The sequence below is a fragment of the Aquila chrysaetos genome, chromosome 21, assembly GCF_900496995.4.
Source record: "Aquila chrysaetos chrysaetos chromosome 21, bAquChr1.4, whole genome shotgun sequence".
Taxonomy (NCBI): Eukaryota; Metazoa; Chordata; class Aves; order Accipitriformes; family Accipitridae; genus Aquila; species Aquila chrysaetos.
This window is the reverse complement of record NC_044024.1, coordinates 14080956-14102141: the sequence shown is the minus strand read 5'-3', so window position 1 is coordinate 14102141 and position 21186 is coordinate 14080956. Positions and strand designations below refer to the sequence as shown.

At 38.2% G+C, this 21186-nt stretch overlaps 1 long non-coding RNA gene across 1 annotated transcript; it reads right to left on the bottom strand.

Moving 5' to 3' along the window:
* Positions 1-1614: 1614 nt before the first annotated feature.
* LOC115333903 lies at positions 1615-20909 on the bottom strand. Its single transcript, XR_003920947.1, has 8 exons — positions 20571-20909; positions 19798-19927; positions 18522-18589; positions 18006-18070; positions 15754-15882; positions 3174-3642; positions 2537-2573; positions 1615-2152 (listed from the first exon to the last, which is right to left on the bottom strand). It is a non-coding gene; the product is annotated as an uncharacterized LOC115333903 (long non-coding RNA).
* Positions 20910-21186: the final 277 nt, after the last annotated feature.

Sequence of the window (21186 nt, the reverse complement as noted above, 5' to 3'; positions counted from 1 at the left end):
CTTACAGAAGCCACACCTGTAACCCCCGCCGCTACCAAAACCTTGCCACACAAAGCCAATACACTTACCAAAGATCTGCCATTGGTGAAATGTCTCTCTGCCTCGAGCAGCAACCTTGAGAGGTGTCCCAGCTCAAGGGGAGACCACCACCACGCAGCCAGGCTGCTTAGCAGGGAGAGCTCAAAGAAGGCTCACTTAGGCTGTCATATTTATGGAATGAAGTGGTTGGCTTGTAGTCAAATTGCCTGCAATGGAAAGGTATGCATGAGACTCCTTGTACCCACAACTTTCTTTGTTTCTGGACAAATGAGTCTTGGAAAAGCCACCTGCTATTGATGTGTTAATTGCATGATTGGTGTTCCAAGCTCATATGCATCAATGCTCACTGTGTCACTCTGCTCCTTTGTGGGTTTTCAGGAAACAGATTGGAACCTAGAGAAGTTCTTGGCCTGGTTACAGCTTAGGCTTTTACCTCCTTTAGAGCCTGTACTGAACTACCGCTAGTTTGGTTAAGGAGCTGAGTGCATCCATCTCAGTCCCAAAGTTCATTGACAAAAATAATCAGGACCAGGTATTTCCATATCAGTCTGAATCAGTCATTTCAAAAAATTATGCTACTTTTATGTGGATGAACATTTCTAAACCATCAAATTCCTTAAAAACCTTTCACAGTGTTTGGAGTTGGTGTTTATAATTGCTAACAACGTTGTGTGATGCAGCAGAGGCGAACTGTATTCTTTTAGAAGGTTTTTGCCTGTCAAACTTATATTTTACCTGCTATAATGCACTCAGTATTTTAGCAGAAAGACAGTCAAAACAATTTTTAACTGAATTATTGAGGGAATGAAAAAATACTGTAGATAATAAAATGATTTTCTACAGAACCACCTGAGACAGCATCATCTGACATTTAAAAATTTTTAAAGAATATATTATTGCTCTTGAAAAAGAACAGGATGAAAATCAGAAAGGGCTTGGAGCTCTGGATATATCCGCTGGCATTTTTGCACTCAAGAATGCCCAACTGACATCCAGGGGGAAGGTGGGGAAGGAATCACATAGATATTTCACCTCAAAAAACTGGAATCTACCTTAGCTTCAGGCTCCACACAAATACCGATCTGCCTTTCCTTCACACACCTCTTAAAGGCTCTGCTATTTAACTTTTCTTCTGTAAAATTTCATCAACCCATACAAAACCATGCCCACTTTTCATCTTCCAGTCCCTCTAAGCACTAACATACATTCTCTTTACTCTTTATCCTATGTCCTGGCCTAAAAAGTTGGTTTGAAATAAGGTAAAATAAAAGTAGCTGGAGATAGGAGCAGCCTTACTGATTAATCTCTGTGTGGTTCACTATAAAGTGTTTTGAAAAACAGAATCTAAATCTGTTCACATTTAAAATGTCAGAATTGGACTATGTTCAAGATATTATTAGACTATGGGTATTATATCAACAGCAGAGCAGGAGGAGAAGATACAATTTTAGCTAGAGAATGCCTGGAACGATACGGGCTGTAGTATCACTTTTGACCCAAGCGGCAGAATCAATATTTAATGTTTTTGGGAGCATTCTGGTTAAGCAGGAAAAAAATGGTGGAACTGTTGCATTTCTGTTTATTTATAAAAATGTACAAAATCCCACCTTGTTGAGCATACAGAGAATCAAGTGACGCTGGTTTTTGTTTACAGCTCCAAACTTTGTTCAGCTGCCACGTTACCTCAAAAGCCTACTTCTTTAATCTGTTGTCAAGGTCAAACCCAGGTGTTGCTCAGGCTGTACAAAAACATCTGCTGCCTCACTCTTCCATGTGATCAGCCCGTCATCTGCACAGACACGTTCACACATATGCCTTCCCAAAACAGTACAATACACAGAAGAGTTCCTGAAGCAAAGAATATTGAAATTTTTGTGATATCCTACAGTTGCTTTGGCTGTGGAAAGGACCATATATCTCGTATAAATGTCTTAAATGAAAATTAAACCCAAACATTTTGAAAGTTTTAATCCATCCTGTAAACAGAGAACAAGCAAGAGAAGGAGGAGGAAATTTCTTCTGCAAGCCAGTAAGTTATTTACCAAAGTCAAAGCCAGAATTAAATTTTCTTCTACAGAGTTAGGTTGTCAAAGTTGGATACCAAATTCAGTCCCTGAAATGTGAAGAAAAGGGATTTTAGTACTGCTTTAACTGTACATTTCAACCAACCATCTTTAACTGTGGCATCACTTCTGACATCTCCATAATATGTGAGCATGTGTGTAAGTGTATATACAAACTAGATTTCTTACTGAGTCTAGACAGTGGAAAAAAATTCTCTGCTGGCATGAAATGCTCAGTTGCATAATGGAAAATTCTACAAACAGCTGGGATTTGCTCTTCAAAAATATCCCACACTCTATTCAAAGACACTTTATCAGTTTTCAAAGATAATTTTTCAGTTTTCTTATTTTGCACTTTCCTAAGGTACATGAACCTCTTTTTTTTCCCTCCTCCATCCCATTTTAAAGTTCTGGTGGCACATTCAACTTCCTACCTTCTTTTCCTAGAGGTGATGCTTCCACCCTGAGCATCTGTGAGTAATGCCAAACAGAGGATTATCAAGGTTGCATAATACAGGGACAAGCTATTTCACAGTTGAATAGATCTAAACTCTCCAGGCAAGAAGATAATAGAAGTCATGGCCAGGAAGTGACTGGGTTCCTCCTTGGGGGAAAAAAATCCATCTTTACCCAGAGGTGAAGCAAAATACAGCAGAATACAATTGTATATATATTCTTCTCATGAAACTTTTACTCCTAGTGATGAAGGGAAGAGGTGGCGGGGCTGAGAGAGAGAAGAAATGTTTTTTACTGGATCATATATTATTTGATCTGCTATGGTGATCTTCTGAGAAAGAAGTGAAAAATCAGGTTTGCAGTAATTCACTATAGAAAAGAAAATTACCTTTACCCCATAGCCAATTTACTTAAGAAAATTAATGCACAGGCACTCTAATTTTATAACATGGGTTATAAAGATCACATTGAAATCTAGTAAGCTTTACTGGTATTTTTCTTTCACAGTTGGGATACAAAGGCTGTCAACAGACTTATGAAAAAAGTACATCGAAACACTGCATTCTGTACAGAAAAAACATGCAGATGTATAGCAAGAGTGCAAAATATATTCACCCAGATTTTCTTTCTAGTAAATTAATGCAAGTCTTTGATTTTAATTCAGTTATGTTGTAATATATCAGATAAGTCTGTCTAGGTATGGTAAAGAGGTCCAGGACTGGTAACTCAGCCTCCGGAAGGGCAGTTCCCCATGTGTTAGCACCCAGAGACAGGAGGCTGAAAGCAAGTCAAGGGTCAGATGAAAGGCTTGGCACAACAGTCAGAGACTTCAGTTTTATAGAAGCTAGTGAGCCACTACGAACGTTGTCTTGAATAGAGCTAGTTGCCTTAAGCAGAGTTTGTACTTCTTTCAATAAGGCAACCACATGCCCGGCACTGCGATCCCATGGAAAGAGCTTACTTGTTCGGTGGTGGCTGGGAGGACCCAGGAGCTCTGCTATGTTCTGTACAAACACACCAGCAACGGGGTCTAACCCAAGCAACTTACTTTCTCAGATGACTTCTCATGTTGTGGTATCTTCAGCTTTAAAGGAAAACAAAAGAAGGAAATATTAGACACCCTTCTGCTCTGCCCCTCACCCTCCCATAATGTCATGAGTATTTTCAACAAGCAAAAAATATCCAAACTGACCTGCATGTTCCACTCACAGCTAATCACCATAATGGGAACTACAGTGCATTTGTCATTTTTCTCAAAGATTGCAGCATGTAAGTATCACTTATATCTATGCTCTTTCATATACAAGCTCTCAAACAACCACTCATCACTGAGATATTGCATTAGTGTCATGCTGGGAATGGAATATGTTTCTGGGTTTTATAACTTGACTTTGAACCAGAGCCTCGTAGCTAGTCTTGCTCTCAAGATTACGGTTCATCTCACAGTTAGAAGGAAAAGCGCACGTGATGCATTTCACCATTTCCCCTGCCTATGCAGTTAAGCCAGCTGCTGGCTGACGCCCGGCTGCTTTGATCCCGAGTGCGCGGTGAAATAGTCCATACAGTCAGACCAGGGTACAAATTGTGCCTCAGTCAGGGTTTTTTCCCTGCTCCTTGCTTGCATAAGGAGTGAGTAACTTCACACCTGCTTGTTAAATAGCTTACTGCCTGTCATAGATACAAAGAAGGAATTATCCAACTATCTGCTGCTTTGACCTGCCTCCTGTCTGAGCCCCCGTATGTCCGATGGGCTCAGTGACAGCACGGCTGAGCAGCAGCCTAAGGAAAGGCACTTTCTCTCCCATAAACACCTCTTTGTTCTGCCAAATGGGTTATAACAACACAATCCAAAATGAATATCAGGTGGCTGTAATAATTATTAATTGAATGTTTACCTGATCCTATTTGGGGGGTGAAGATACTCTTTTCAAATACTTCCCTTTTAGAGCTCATCTGGCACTTCCAGAGACTTTACTGAAGTGTAGGACTACTACTAATCTCTCATCAAAAGGGTAAGAATCAAATCAGAGTCTGGATTTCAGTCTTATTTCTTCACTTTTACATGTGGAAGATGTTGCATTTGTTATTCATTGCTCTGTGGTCAATCTTAGAGGAGAATGAAGACCTTACATCATTTGATTAATGCTCTGGTTGTTAAACGTTTACAGGTCAGCATTTATCTCTATTCCCTTTGACCACTGAGTCATACAGCTTATATTTTTCGAACTTTGTACCTTTTTTTTTTTCCATTTTCAGTAGAACCTTCTTTCAGGAGTGGCGTAATTAACTTCAAAGGGACTGACTTGGAGAGCAGCGGTTGGCTGTGCTGGGTGGGCAGGACGTAGCTGGCACAGAGACAGGGAGAGCAGCAGGGCCGTGGGGCTGCGATGTGATGCAGGCAGGAAAGCTGATCTGACTGCTGATAACAGCAAGGAGGGACCACTTAGTAAATCTGTGCTGATGACCTGAGTAAGATGAGTAAAGCACAATGCCTTTATTGACATTTTTCTTTTTTTAACATGCACCCATTTGCTCTTATTCACACAACCATATAATGGAACACAGTGCCAGGACTGAAAAGAAAAGCAGTAGCACTACAGGCTATCATTAGCTGCCATTGTTTCCAAAGACTTTGTGTATATTCTGGTAAGCAACAGAGTGAGCTGCCTGACCTCAGAAATGTCTTCCTGAAAAGGAGACAATTCAAAAATCCTCAGTCATATCAGATAACACTCTGCAATGAGCTTCACTGACTTTATGTGAGAGGAAGGTATTATTCAATACGGTTAATGTTAGCAGAATGTTGCCCATAGGAAATCAGAAGGCAGGCTACTCTTATTAATAATGAGGAGTAAACACATGTCTAGAGTTTGTGTCAAGTTTATCTGGTCCATCAATGACAGATCTAGCAGTGAGGGTAAGACACACTACAATACAGCATTCCTTCCATCTTACTGCGGAGGACTTGGTCACCACTGAGACTTACCTCCCATCCCCTTCACTTGTCCTGTACGTGCCTACCGATGTGGGAATAAAAAGCTATGAAATCCAAAATGCAGCACTGTATAGCCTCTTTGCATTACTGTAAATCATTATACAGAATAAGAGCAAGGTTGAGTTGGGTCCAAATTAACTCAGAAAACATTGTCAAAACATATTCTGCAGTAATAAGGACAGACAAAGAAAAAAGGACTTTTTGTTAGTTCCCATTTATTTAATGATGATATAAACTCTAAGCTAGTTATTTTGTGTGTCAGAAAGTAATCGTGCATGACCAATTTTTGCTCTTGGAAGAATTTTACCTTGTGGCTACATTCTGTTTGAGATGATTTCAAGGAATACTTTTATCACCCACAGGCTTTTCAATGGTTTGTTCATTTATTGAACAAGTGGGGGAAAAGAGACAAGAGACTTTGTTAATATATAAAGTAACCTTCCAAGAAAGTCAGGATCCATATAGGCCATTTAAAGGCTGTGCAGGCCTTTTCAGTGAGTATGATGGTATCCCATGCTTCCCAGTAATCTGCTGAAGAGCTCCCAAACTCCTGAAAGATACTTCTACCCCACAGACACTTCCATTATTAGTTTTCAAATCAACTCATGCAACCAAGTGAAGATACAGCCTGCTAACTTTTACATATCCCAGAGAAATGGACTGGAATGTCCTAGCTCTTGTTACAAGGATTATCAAATACAAAAGCATGAAAAATCTAGACTTAAGACAGTTCTTTGGAATCATCCTCAACTCAAACAGGCTAAGTTAAGACCAAATAGCCCTATATTTAAGATGGTTTCTAGCAGTTTCTGCTGAACTAGTACTTTTATTTTTACGCATCTGTTGGAAATTGTATTTGCTCCTCAATTCTTCAAAGATGTTCATATTTGCTTTGCACTGTGCTAATTACTGAAGTTCATGAGACTCAAAGTATGTACAACCAAACACTTGCTTAAAAGTTTTACAAGCTTAGATTACCTCTAATTGCACAGGCTGTTCAGGCCTGAATAACAGAGGCGAGGCACTAGTCTATTTTCAACTGCAGAGACCTTTTCTAGGGAAGAATTGTACAACTGATGTAGTATTTTTATGCATACTTGAGACTCTGCTTTTATTAATAATCGGTGTAGAAATTCATGACATATATAACACTGTCTGTGAACTATGGAATTAATTATGGTTCCCAGTAATAACCAAGATCAACATTCATATAAGTATCTTGAAAACTAGCCCAGGTTTCCTACAATGGCCAAATCTGTAGGGGGGGGGGGAAACCCCAATAGTATGCATTTGCTGTTTTATGTTTACTAGTTTCCTATACTGTACATTTGCTTCAGTAGTCAATTGACATTTCAGAATTAAACTCTAATGCAGGAAACAAAGTAATTGTACCTACACCCAGAAACCTATGTGTAACATGGATTACATCGCACAAAATTTAAAAAAATCTCATATTAATCTCATGTATTTCCTCTTTACCTGCGCAGACCAAATTAAGGCAGAGTGGGAATCTGTAATATATTATTTGTGGGGCATTGAAGCCCAAGGTGTTGCTTTAAAAATTTATTTGTAAGATACAATTTGTTAAAGCTCAACTTTTTCATTATACATTTTAATATCACTCAGGTAATACAATGTGCTGCTACCTCTTGTGCTTTGCAGCACTGACTGTAATACTTAGAATGTGAAAACCATGTCAGAGTGAAAACCGTGCTGATCAAAATTACAGAAAGATGACCCAGGATTTTAAATAATATGGCAAGTACCTAGCAGCCTTGCAATTACTGAAGATAATTATGAGGCTAGTTCTAAGGAAATACTTTCAATTCAAGACAGATAACAATAAGGTAATTTTATCTTTTCTTTTCACTCCTGCCACTCAAAAATATCCTAATATTTGAAATATCTCAAGATCTAAACAAAAATGTAATATTTCAACTGTGTTGTACTGAATTGACGGCAATTTTAGATATTTAGCAAAAACAATAGGCCCAGGTACTACCACTCTATGTTATACACTATGACTACTATTACTAACACATATGTCCAAACAGTTGGTTGAGACTCTTTATATTTAGCCGTTCTAAAAGATCACTTGAAAGCTCAACCTCTTACTAAACCTGAAGTTTCCATTAAAACTGTTGGAAAATAAGCCTTTAAAATGCATATCGTTCCCTGCCTTGCTCCCATTCCTTTTCCAGAGATAAATCAGAAGAGAGAAGGAGCAGACACACAAAGGGAAAGGTGATAAAACTGAAAATAAATGAGAAATATAAATTTCTATTTTCTTTTCACCAAAATTACTTGTATATTTTGCAAACCATTTATAAAGGCTAAAAAAGGGAGTTCACATGAAAATGTAAGAAAGGAATAACTTTTTTTATAATAGGTTCTACTTTTTTTTTTTGTATTTGTAAGTGGGGATCAAAAGAACTGAGAAATGATAAAGGAAGGAAGGGATGCTGTGGGTTTCCATGAGTCCTGCTGCTAGCTGTAGCACCAGTTCTTGCCTTTGCCTTGTCTCTAGCCACATCTCCATGAGCTCCGAGGACTCTGCAAGCTGCCATTTATTTCTTTTAAACCAGAAGAACTGACCACAGTTTCTATTTCAGCTCATATTCAGTCTCTGCCAAGGGAATAAAAACAGGAATAAAACAAATCCTGTCCATACTAATGTAAAATTCTTTATATATATATATATATATATGTTTTAAACATGGAACTATAAACATCTCAAAATCCCTGCTCTGCCAACACGTTCACATATCTTGTACTGACTGACATCACCTCTGACAAAAGCCAGTTAGTAGGAAAGGCTTTAGAAACTTTTCTGAATAATATTCCTCACAAAACTTCAGTAAGATGATGCAAAATGAACCAAAACAGAGTTCAGGTGAACAGGGCACATACCTCAGTATAATTTTTTTAATGTGGCTATAGAAATCCTGTGGAATTGGCCACTGGGGGACACTTCTCTCAGCAATTTGGAGCATTTCTCAGGGGAAATATCATTCTGCCTTTTTTCCTGCTATTTTGCTATGAGACCCAAGAAATTGCTCTGAGGTATTTCCTTTCCCACAGGCAAATGCAAAGTTAATATTTTATATGAAGATGAGCACAGTCCTCTGATGCAGCTTAATGTATTTTGTACAATTTAAATGTCATTGTATTACTAGCACAATGGGTCAAATTTGCCCAAGGGGAGTTGATGGTGACAGAGTGATAGGAGGGCTGGGACAAGCTCAGAGCACAGTAAATAGGTTGGACAAAAGGGAACTAAGGGAATGGCTTCTCCAGAGGCAGTAAACACATCCTTTAATATTTTAATGTTTTATCTGGGTAAGCAAATGGTAATATCAGCTATGAATTGTATGACATTTAATGTAGGGACAATGACAAGCAAAGCTTGAAGAATCTGAGCCTTGCTGACTACACGAGCAACCCTCTTTCACATTCTCGCCCATGCCTGCTGGTAGTCAGCTGCATTCCTTTTCCCTTTTATGTTTGCAACCAGTTCAATCCGGGGGCAGCAAGTGAATGAGAAGCAACCAGGAAAGTGCACAGAGAAAATGAAAATACAAAGGAGAAACACATATTCTTTTCTTTCTTCCAGAACCAAACTTCAAAAATCCCTGAGGGTTTCTGGAAGTGAGTAGATGTATGTAGGTGGTGACAAGGAGTTTCAAGGCCAAAGTTGCCATGGAAAATGGAGGTGAACTCTTGGCCCTTTGTGTGCTTAAGGGCTGTTAGAGATGGGAAAGGCTCAGATTAGCCAATGGTTTCAACCAGATGATTCTAGACCTATGTATCCAAGAGGCCTGAGGAACAAAGTCTTGGGTATAATTCAGGCTGGCCAAATCTGGACATAACTTTTCTTCACTATCTAAAACACATTGGTTTCTTTTGCTGTCAAGAGACTGCTTTTGTCTTTTCTGCTGCTACAGTAAAATGGTCTTCAACCTCACTCGATAGACCAGGCGTGCACATTTTCCAGGTGAGAAAGGGGTGAAAGAAGTAGCTGTTATTTGCTCTGTTTGGTTATTAGAAGATAACGTATGTGCTGAAGTGCTGGATTTTAAACTGCTTTCTGATATATGTTGTCAGTCAGCCAAGGAGAATGCAAAGCAAATGTAAAATACCATCTCATTCAGATGGGATAGTGTAAACTGTATACTCATACGCTTTGCTGAATGTACGTGAATATGCAAGGTGCTAAGCAACAGTAAATTCTTTAATCTGCACAGATATAGTGTTTTAGGGTATATAGAAGTCAAATTAGATCTGAGTAGAGATTCCAGTTGACAATCTCCCCAAATTCTGATTTCTGTTCCACTGATTATTTCCAACCTGTCCCCTATGAGATGATAGTATCATAATTTGACTTTAAAGACTGACTTTTTCTGTAGGGCTATGTGTTTTAAATAAGAATTTATTTCATGTCAGGGAATTCAATGATTTGATAGCCATTGCAAGGAAAGTGTAAGAACTGTTTCTGGGCTGAAAGGAGGTGAATTTAAAGCAATCACTGCTCATTTTTCCTCAGGAATGTAATTGTGGAAATGTGGATTTGTAGAAACATACAGTTGAGGTGTGGAGGTGGGAAACAGTATGTTCTTGCCTAGGGGAATAGATGCGGTATAAACATCTTTCTCATGAATACATCTATTCCTGTACCATTGTGTCATATTTATCCTTTTAAATGTATGCATTTTTTGGAAACTGAAGTAAATGATGCACCTCAATTTCCTGAGGGAAATATTAACTTCTTAGTATTCTATTTGTATTTTGAAGTTTGGAGATAAGAGAGTGCTGTGTTAGTACACTGGTGTTCTAAAACATTTTACAATCAGCTCTTCATTCAATCTAAGCAATAATAATGCTGCACATTATTAATCTAAATTTTCTTCACAAAATGAATTAAAAATTTTTATTTCAGTTTTATACCTTATATTCAGTTGGAGATGCAGGAGGAGGAAGAATGAAATTTCTGGGCTGGACAATGACACCTCTGAGGAGCCCCGGACATTTGCAGTCAAGGGCCAGTTCTGTGAATTGTTGCAAATGCTGGTGATTTCATGGCAGGCATGGTCCTGCTCCCATGGCCTCGTCAGTGGTACTGGTCTACCAGTTATATGGTGGGGGTAAGCATCCAACCTCTCCCCCATAAACTGCCCAAACAACGAGGACAAGACATTCTGTTTGTCTAAATCAGTTCTTCCTCTGTGAAAGTGGGAATAAGGCTGCTCAGCCATAGAGGAGCTCTGAGGCGGGAGGGGTACTCGGAGGACTCTCTATGTACTTAGCTAGATGAATAGTGAGTCAGCGGGGCATGGGAAAACGGCTGTCACATTTATCTTCTTCATGCTAGCAGCTGGGAGTCATTACCAGTATCCTAATACACCAAAGGATATGTTGAACAGCTATGATCCTCATTTATTTGTCTACACATACTTAAAGTGTTGCTTTGTGGTGCAAGTTACTGGCACGGAAGGAAGAGTTTGGGCTTAAATTATTTTAGGGACTATTTAAGTGCAAGAACTTAAAGCTGATTTGTTCATTTCCAGTATCCTCTTTCTCATTGTGCCGTAGGGAACCTGTTTTCGTGAGCCAATCATCATTTTTCTTAAACATATAGAGAAATTATAAAGGATAATTATATCTCAGGGGCACCTTAATTGTCCCAATTACTTGGCCAGTTTTGACAGTCAGATCCAATGAAGAGAGGGAGGAAGGGAGATCTGTAGACATAAGACAACATTTCATGTGGTACTTGGACAATACTCAACGTACAGCTATAATAATCAAAGTATCTGCGTTTAAAAGTATACTATATGCAGTATAAAACTGGAGGAGAAAAAGAGCTTTGGTGAATTTTAAGAAATCCTTTACCCAGTCAGCCTTCTGCATGAGATATACCGCATTAGCACTAAATCAATTATAATTAAGCTGCACGTAACCAAAATTGGCAAATTCAATTTCCCCCACATTTCATTATAGCTTAGCTGCTATAATGATAGATTGAATTAAGCCACCTTCCACAATATCATCCAGGTATAGTCATTATCAAATATAATTTTACTTTTCACTTTTTTTGGATTAAAATTAAACAATATATAATTGTCCTGGACCACTGATGAGGTTACTTGTTCTGATACAATAGGCAATATAAAATCTTTGTCATCATACTAGGGTGCACAGATGTTAAAGAGCCATTTTGGGGGTTTTTTAGGCATAATGGACATTCTTTGGTTTTAAAAGATGAAAGCCAAATATTTGAACTTACAGTACTAATGCTAGCTTGAATAAAAAAAAAAAATTATGAAAGTGCAGAAACTTCCACTCCCTGCAACTTCTGAAAATGAAGCTATTAGCCTCTTCTGTTGGAAGGCTTTGGTGTTAGTATGAGTTCAATAATGTGGTTAATGTTGAGCACATCCTTATACATCCTTATATTCTGTCTTGTAGAGGTGCTTTCTTGAACTGAGGTCATGGTTAAGTGTATAAATATAAATAAAGGCCTTCCACTTTTCCTGTCTGAAATGCTGTTACACCTGTAACAAGGTTTTAACATCTTGCCCAAATCAGTAAAATGTTATTCTCATCATTAAACTAACAGTTGCATAAAAGTAATTGGATCAGATATAAAATTGACACTCTTTCACAGGTTATACTTCATGGTAATCAGGGAGGAGGCAATCATAATTTAAAGCAAAACTTTAATCAAATTCCCTGGTCTGTAAACCTCCAAATGAGTTATTTAAAAAATTCACCTTTTTACAAGAAAGGTAGATGAGGAGCTAGTCAAAATATCTATGTGTAAAATGCACATATTTTGAATAGCTCTGTAAGATAGAAGTACCCAGCTTCTTCAGCCCAGAGTTCTCAGTAAAAAGTAACCAGAAAAAAAACCAGGTTACATTTGATAAAAATAAGAAGCAGTAGTCAGTGTCTCTGAAATCATCAGGGACATATCTATGCCCGTATTGAAAAGCAGCACAAAAAAATCTCCATGATGAACTACCAGTACTAGGCATAATCTATAGCCCCTGTTCCTAATAAAAATTTATTAATCATGTGAAATAAATGTGGTAATACAGTCAAAGGCTTGCTACTGAGCCATTCTTGCCAGTGCACATATCTATCACACTGAGACCCACTGGCAGATTAGCTCTTGAAGAAAAGATCATCTTCATGCAAACCCTTACAGTATTATAAGTCACTGTAGGCAAGCAGTGGGGTGCCTGTCCAATCCTTTTCTAATGGATTTGTTTTACTGGAAAACAAAAATTATTAAAAGCAAGGAATATAACAATCAGGTTCAAGGTCCAGGTCACCTCTGTTTTCTGCTCTGATTCCAGAGATTAGCCTCTTTATTTTCTACAGAGAGATTAGCAATCAAAACTAAATTATATTTTCATTGGATAAATCATTTACAAGTCATTTAGGTCTTTGGTCTTAAAGCTTCTGTGTGACTGAACAAAACTCGTCTCCCATTTCAAGGGCATTCAAGTGGAATCTATGCGTTAGCCGGTCCTATCACCTAGAAATTCCAGTCCATTAGAAACTATCACAGACAGATGTAAAAACTGTTATCAGCCAGAGAATTGTGTATTGCATATAATTCTTAGGGAGGATGACATATTTTACGGTTTTTTTGGACTCAGGCTACATGGCTACTACATGGGAGACGGCATCACAAAAATTACAGGGCCAAAGTAGTTAGTTAATGCAAAGATGTCCAATAATCTTGACACTGCAGACTCATGCTTGATATAGCTAAAAACCACCGGATATATATCACATACCTGAAGGATGAGTGAACTCCTGGAAAATTCACAGGCAAAGTTTGAGAGCCACAATTCATCTATTTGTGAGTGATATGTGCTCCAAGAGCCACAAGTTAGTCATTATTGTGCAAATAAAAAGAAATCAGGTCCTCATACCTACTTTATTCAAGCACCTTTCATAGTTTTTGCTAACCTAGCCTTAGTATCAAGGCTGTTGTTACTTAGAACTGCAAACATTGCATTCCATCCAAAAAAACTTTATAATCACTTAGCAGCATTGATCTTATTTCATGTGGGTCATTAGGATTCATGTCCATCATACTCCTGGTGGAGGACAATGGGTCAAAGGGAGAACAGATGCACTTCTGCCAGGACGCAAATCCATCCATTTTAATTTTTTACCAAAGATTGAAACCTGCACTATTTAAATCCTGTAGATGTCAGCCAAGCATAGATCTTCTAGAGGATGAAATAGTAGTGCCCAGATACTAATTCTGCTCTCCTAGTTGCTCAGTTTGCTTCCTTCTTGGCATTTTAAAATCTCCAAGTACAATACTTTTCCAGCATAAAGAAAATAATTCAAACAAATATAAATAACAAATGCCCATGGAGTCCACTACAACTATGAAAGTAGTAGAAAGGATGTAGGCTCCTGCTTCTTCATTCATGCCCCTTCTCACAAACATACAGCTCTTCATGTTGCTAGAGCTCATTCCATCAGAAGTGATTCATGGGACTCTGCAGAGCTCACTCTGGTACCTAACTGGGTAATACAACTGAAAGCACACGTGGATGATATTGATATTCACAGCCATGGATGTCTCCTGCAGAAAGTCTATTTGAAATGGACAGTTCATGCTAATAAGCTCTTCTCTGCTGTCCCTTAAGGGAACTTTAAGTGTGCTGTACATTTCAGAGATAGAACAGCTAGCACATATCCTCACCTCAAGTGCTCAGCTACCTTTGGCCATCAGTTTTCTAATTCACATTAGTTAGCACTTAATGCCAATGACAGTGATGTTTTAAGTATTGATTCACATACAAATACAGTATTTAATTTTCTGTGGTACCCAGGATGTCTCAGATAGTATGTGGTATAATTTAGTACTCTATCAAATTGATGAGAATGTTGCTGCTTTCATAGATATGTAGTAGACTACAATTGATCAAGTATCCTTATCACATTCTGCTAGCAGGACTGAAAATCCCAAAGATAATTTCACTGTAATGCTTGCCTTGCATTGGCAAAGTACACACGGAAATTTCATAGCCTTGCTGATTTTTAATCATTATGAGCAGAATTCATCCATCTTCAGGGAACCTAACAAAAATTTATCGGCCGGTCAGGTTAAAAAAGGACTTAAAGAGGGCTGATCAATAAGGTTGAATTTCACCCCAGGTTGCTGTGGTTTCAATGGACACCTGTAGAAGTCAAATAAGCCATATAAATGTCAGGTTGTTAGTTTTTGGTGTATATTTTAGCATGTGCCGTGGGTGTTTCTGAATAGATTATTGCAGATCCCTGGAAGCAAAGGTAGACAATGCTGAATCCAGCAAAAAAGTACTTTTAAAATAAGGCCAGTTTATTAAGGAAAACTTAAACACTGTGATTGTTAAATATGTTTTTTACATCTCCATCCCTTTTACAGAATCCACTTCATGTATTAAGTATATTTTAACAGTACTTTTCTTACCCCTTCCTTTTTGTTTCCTTTTTCCTGCCCACTCATCCCCTCAGGTAGCAATAAAGATAAGCTATACATTTTACTTAAGATTACATGTGGAAGTAGTGCACATGTATTGATCATACTGTAATATTACAGTAATCCAAGCTCACAGTCTCTGCTTCACAATCTCCCACTTTCCTGTTGTGTCTGTATGTCTGTGAGCAACAACTAAAGACACACACTTGCAAGGACTATGATGAAAAGTGGCTGGCTCTACCACATTTTTGTCTTCAGCCAGTTCATATGGATTTTTCTGAGAGAGTAGGGGTAAGGTGACCTCCCATTGCCCTGATGGCAGGTTACATTCACATAAAATACAAGGAGAGAGAGAAATGTTGCAGGAAAACCAGGGAAGTACTTGGGGGCAGGCTAGCAAAGAAAATGGCAAAGCAAAGCTTCTGAAAAGGCCAGTGCCTCTTCCCAGACTGGGAACTGTAGAAACAATAGGAGCTGTTTCCTCTCTCCCGTGAATTAGAATAATGAAGGCTTGCTCCTATTTCTAAGGTCCTCTACAAATAAAATTTTATAGCTTGTTGTAATAAGACTTTAGAAATAATTACTTACGTTTATATTCAGTAGAACCTGTATTAAACACACAAGCATGTACAAGACAGCAGATAGGACAGGTAAAACTACTTATTTACAAAAACTCTGACAAATAAATGTTGGTATTTTGGAAAATTTACCTTTTAAACATCAGCTTTATCCCTGCTACCACTATTAATTTGCTCTCTGAAAGCAGGTGGGTGTACTGGGCACTTCATGCTAGACATTGGATGAACACATACCGAAGAAAGTTAGTTTCAGACTTTATCCTGCAACATGAGAGAAAATAGATAAGTATGGTACAGAAAGCAGAAAAACATACTAAGGGCAAGGTAAAAATGATCTGCCAAAAATATTCTCAAAGGAAAGCTGTTTTCTAAAAACTGTTTTTTTAAATTAAGTATACATTTTTATTAGAAAACAATTAAATTTGAAAGGCCTAAAATTAAAAAGAGTCAGAAACAGGCTTAGCTACAATCTCCATGAAGCATCATCTGAAAGCAAACAAAACCTACCTTACTTTTGTCAATCTTTTGATAGCTTTGCCACAGTGATGTTCCTAAAATATGGATCAGAAAAAACTTGTGTGGTAGCTATAAGGTTTTATGAGCCATTTCCTTGCTTATGAGGCAACTCATGCAAATGTAGCTGTAGGAAAATTGACCAGCTTACATCATTGACCAAACAATGCTGCAAAAGTAATTGATTTTAAGCAAATGAGTCAGCTCAGAGAATCACAGGATGGCCTGATGTGAGAAGGCACTTCTGGAGACCACCCAGTCGAAGCCCTGCTCAGAGCAGGAGCAGCTAGAACAGGCTGCCCAGGGACACATGCCCAGTTGGATTATGAATGTCTCCAAGAATGGAAACTCCACAGCCTCTCTGGGCATCCTGTTCCAGTCTGTGAGTATCCTCACAGTGAGAGTGTTTTCTTATGTTTAAATGGAACTTCCTGAATTTCAGTTTGTGCCCATTGCTTCTTGTCCTCTCACTGGGCAACACTGAAAAGAGTCTGGCTCCATCTTCTTTTCTCCCTCCATCAGGTATTTATGCAAACGGAGAAGATCCCTGTGAGCCTCCTCTTCCCCAGGCTGAACAGTCCCACCTCTCTCAGCCTCTCCTTCTGTGACAGATGCTCCAATCCCTTAATCATCTTAATGGCTCTTTGCTACTCTGTGGCATCCACTGTTAAATTCAAAATCAAACCATTTTCTCTATCATGTTTATCATGTTTTTATTGTTCAGTTATTCCCAAGGGTGAACTAAGGCTGTCCCTATTGGCACTTTCTAGCCTCATTGCCATCATTTACTGTTTTGCTTCTTTTTAATCATGCATTCCCAATTGCACAGTTTTGATTGCATCAGATTCCCTGGTTCCAGGGTCATTAATGAACAAGGCTGAGAACTGTTTCAGCTGCCTGAAAAAATAATGGTGGAAGGACATTTTCCTCCCTTTATTTTAATAGCAATCAAACTTAGACTGCACTTTTGTAATATTTGGGGGAGATTAAGTGTGACTGAGCTGCTATCTTAGAGTGATTGCTCATGGTGTGTTTGATCACGTGAAGATGTTATCTTTCACTTTTTTTAAGCAGACAGTCTCAGAACATGAATCCCATGGAACATAATGGTAGGACTGCACAGCATGAAAAATATGCAACCAATTAGGCTAAAATATTGAAGGAAAAGAATTCATTAATAAGTCTCTTGAGATTTAATGCCCATACGGGCCTGTAGACTTCTTTTAGAATAAATACTTTGATGAGCTGGTCATGTCTGTTCTTTATTTTAATATCTTTATATTTAATCTTATCATTGAAATTCAATTGCTTTCTCCTGGGTTTGCAGGAGTTCTGATACCCTGCGAATTATACAATCCACTGGGAACTTCCTTTACTTATACTTTTGCATATGGGTAGCTTGAGGGAGGATGTCTTCCCTTCTAAGTCATTACCTTAAGTTTTGAGATCTATTCATTCAGCTGGGTGTACCTTTTGGTCTATCCCTCAGGAGTATTACTACTGTCTATCTGTCTTTATCTGTCTTCTGATCTTCACTTGAGCAAGGAAGGCTACTCCAGAAATGTCTTTGGTTCCATATATTTGGGGAATAGACTACTGGTAACTGGGTAGTGTTGGGTAAATGAGGAAAAGCATGTCTCTGCCTTGTATCACAGCAAAATATTTTACTATGTGCAATATAATATCACAACAATTCTAGTCACAGATTAGAAATCCACTGTGGGGAATATACTTCAACCAGAGAACAAAACCTGCTTCATGCCCCAGTAGAGCTTATGATACTAGTATATGGAAAGAAACTACAGATGGATATAGATTGAAGGGAGCACAGGAGTCATCTGTGACTTATTATGATGAATTGCAGTTCTCACCTCAAAGACACTGTTGAAGTAATTTGACCTGCTCTTCATCTTTCAAAGGTAAGCTGGACAAAGTGCTGAGACACAGAGTTGAAAGATTTGGGTGTTTGAATATTTTTTTAGTAAAGGAAATTTTATCATTCAGTTTTTTATTTCTGTTTCCCCAAGGAAGTGCTTCTGGTGCGTGTTGCTTTAACTTGCTTGATAAAAGAGCACGCTTTTGCACTCTTTTGTACATAGGTGCGTGTATGCACACAAAATAGGCATATACACACATTAGAATGTGTGCTTTGATATATTAATTTTAGTTCCTAATAACACTTATTTAATCTTAGAGGAAATGAATACAGACAGTTTAATGTTAAATAAATTACTTTGCTACAAGAAAGAGGGTTAAACTACTGAAGAAATAAGAACTAGATCTTTTGCTTTCCTTTACCTCCCCAAACCATATGCAATTGTTTTACGTCTTACTGTACCCAAGTTTCTTCCACGAAATGTCTCTGATGTGCTGAAGCAGTAGATTACCTGAGAATGATTTGGTAACTCAAATTCCGTCTCATCAGACAGAATACAGAAAGATGAAATGAAATGAACTGCATGTTGCAAAACAGAAGCAAGAAAAATAAACAATAAATAGAAAAAAATTCTATGCAAATTATATGTAAATTCTCTGACACATTAGATCTTCTTTCTATTGCCAGCCACTGTTCTGCTTTCTTGCAGATTAGGAAAAATACATGCCCATGCAATAAAGGTCAGCCTTTTCCAATCAAATGTAAACGTTCATTTTAAAAATGTGTATTTTCTGGTTGGCTCTTTACCCTGTTCTGTGCAGGGAATATGCTTTTGTCTGTCTTGCTTCTATCTCTTTTTTTGTCTTGCCTCGAAGACAAATGAGAATGGCATCTGCCTTTTTGCTGAGATATGAAAGTCAAGACAAACTGATACAAAATGGTGATGGTAATGAAAGAACAGGTGACATTTCAGTCTCACTTTTAGTGACATTTACTAGCATTTTAGCTTAAAAATGTGTTGAATAAAGATTTTTCAGACTTGGGTCCAAGTCTGAGCTTATTTATACTGGATTTAACCAAGTATAACTTACCTTAGTTTCTGGAGTAAATGACCAGAGCTGAGTTCCTAGACAACGTTTCTCAAACTGTGGCTTACAGCTCTTTAGTGGTCATGAATGAGTCACAAAAATCACACTAGCTTAGACTTGCTGGGCACATCTCTGTCCTCCTACAACTGGCCTCAGTAATTTTAACTAGTTCTCATCCCTCTGCCCTAGATGAGCAGAGCTGCTGCCAGGAATAAAAGGTGCAGGTGCTGCAAGAGTTTTCAGAGCAGGAAAGATGGAGAGAAAAGGAGAGTTATGAGAAGAGACTGGAGCCCATAAATGGGTCATGCTCACAGCAGTTCAAGAAATATTGTTGAAAAGAAAACAAAATGCTTTATTTTCTGCTGCATTAGTGCAAACGTTAATGGAAAGGCTCCCAGTTACAGCAGCTGTACTGCAAGAAAGCAGAATAATACTAGGACCTGAGACCAGAAATTATACAGAACAACATCTTGCATCACCCTCTATTCACCCAACCATTGCAGTGCACCAACTGTCATGGAACAAACCTGGCCAACCTACTTTAGCTCTAGAGAAATACTGCCCAATGTCATACTTTGTAAGTAGGTGGGGAAGCAGAGTAAAGCTTTGATACAAGAACAGAATCTATGTGTGGCTGCATGCAGATAAAGATCCTGCAACTGAAACAAATTGATAGGCACTGAAGAATGACACTCTTACCTGAAAGTACAGGAGGCAGAAATTGAGTGTTAATGCTTACTTCCCACAGATCTTCAATGGAGTACTAGGTCTTGGTCCTTAATCTTTGTGGGCTCCATCGCCTTCCCAGATCCTGGACTCTTTTCAGCCCCTTTGCAGAATGACGTGGCATTACGACAAGGAAAGTACAGCCATGCCAAAAGAAGTTGTATGGGAGCAGAAGTAAAGCTGCAGTGTGAAATTCTCCCTGGAACTCAGTGCCTCACAAATCTTCCCATCTTTTGCTTGAACTGTTATGTGCATTTCATTGATGTGGCCTTCTCTAAAATATATACATTATAGCAGCTAAATTAATAGCTGCTCAATCACTGCTACCCCTCCACAAAATGACAAGGAGAGTGAGTAAACAAGGTATGATAGATTTCATTAATGATAAGTATTTCAAGATGGAACTCCAATTTTATTGTAATGATTGGGGTGTAACAACTCACATGGAACAGAAACTATATTTTCCAGCTGACTCCAGAATATAACTTGTCCTGCCTGAGAACACAATATTTACCTATCTAGGTCTTCGTTGTTCATATAAGAGATATAAAATTACCTCTGCCTGCAGCCACTAGCACTTCTTATATCAGCCCTAGAAAATTAAATTTCATATGCAATATAAATGAAGTATGAATGTTCTGCAGAGCTTGTTATACTACCCAAGGTATTCTATGCTCTCATCCAAAGCCTTTGGAGACAAAGATCCAGCTAGACAAACATAGCTTCTATCCCAGAAAGACATATACCTGAGGTTATTTAGATGTACCCAAACCACAGAAATGAGGACAGCAACTCGGGGCAGCAAAGCTCAGTATAAAACTAAATCCAAACAAAAATCTTTTCAGAATCACAGCTCAGGAAAATGCTGAGGATAACTATAAAGAGAATACATGAATAATCTTTTATAGTTAGCTGTATTTTTATTTTCCTTCCCACTCTATCTCAAAACTGACTCTCTGTAGGCTCCAGATAGCAGAAGCCCGCAGAGAAAGCAATCCCAATGCCACCCCTACCCTCTCTAATCTACTTTTATTATAATTAAAGTATAAATCATACAAATTATATTTTCACAAAAGCCTCTATTGTTTTACATTTACTACCATTTTTATTCTGACATTGCAGATATGTCGTTTCCTTATTCATCATCAGAGTCATTGTTAAAATGTAGGAAATGACATGATGGGGTAGATGTAATGAAAGAAGAAAAGAGAAATCTTTTGGCTGTCTCATATTAGTGACTATCATATGATATTCTTCCTGCAAAAAGTACAGGGAAGAGAAGGCACAGTTTAGAAAAGTGTTAAATATCCTGCACCATGCCGCTTACAAAAAACTTGATGACAATTATGGTTAAAGCAATAA